Source organism: Arachis duranensis, chromosome 4, assembly GCF_000817695.3.
Source record: "Arachis duranensis cultivar V14167 chromosome 4, aradu.V14167.gnm2.J7QH, whole genome shotgun sequence".
In the NCBI taxonomy this organism is placed as follows: domain Eukaryota; kingdom Viridiplantae; phylum Streptophyta; class Magnoliopsida; order Fabales; family Fabaceae; genus Arachis; species Arachis duranensis.
Genome location: NC_029775.3, coordinates 56,439,099 through 56,439,741, shown reverse-complemented (window position 1 = coordinate 56,439,741; position 643 = coordinate 56,439,099).

Genomic DNA, 643 nt, shown 5'->3' with positions numbered 1-643 from the left:
TATCTGTACCTCATGACACTTTACACGTTTCTTTGTGTACTTTCCACGGCATGAGTCTCTAAACCCCATGGTTGGGGGTGAGGAGCTCTGCTGTGTCTTGATGGATTAATGCAATTACTACTGTTTTTCATTCAATCATGTTTGCTTCCATTCCAAGATATTACTTGTTCTTAAACCGGATGAATGTGATGATCCATGAAACTCATCATCATTCTCAACTATGAACGTGTGCCTGACAACCACCTCCGTTCTACCTTAGATTAAGTAGATATCTCTTGGATTCTTTAACCGGAATCTTCGTGGTATAAGCTAGAACTGATGGCGGCATTCAAGAGAATCCGGAAGGTCTAAACCTTGTCTTTGGTATTCTGAGTAAGATTCAATGATTGAATGACTGTGACGAGCTTCAAACTCCTGAAGGCAGGGCATTAGTGACAGACGCAAAAGAATCACTGGATTCTATTCCGGCCTGATTGAGAACCGACAGATGGATAGCCATGCCGTGACAGGGTGCGTTGAACATTTCCACTGAGAGGATGGGAGGTAGCCACTGACAACGGTGAAACCCTTGCATACAGATTGCCATGGAAGGAGCCTTGCGTGTTTGAAGAAGAAGACAGTAGGAAAGCAGAAATTCAGAAGA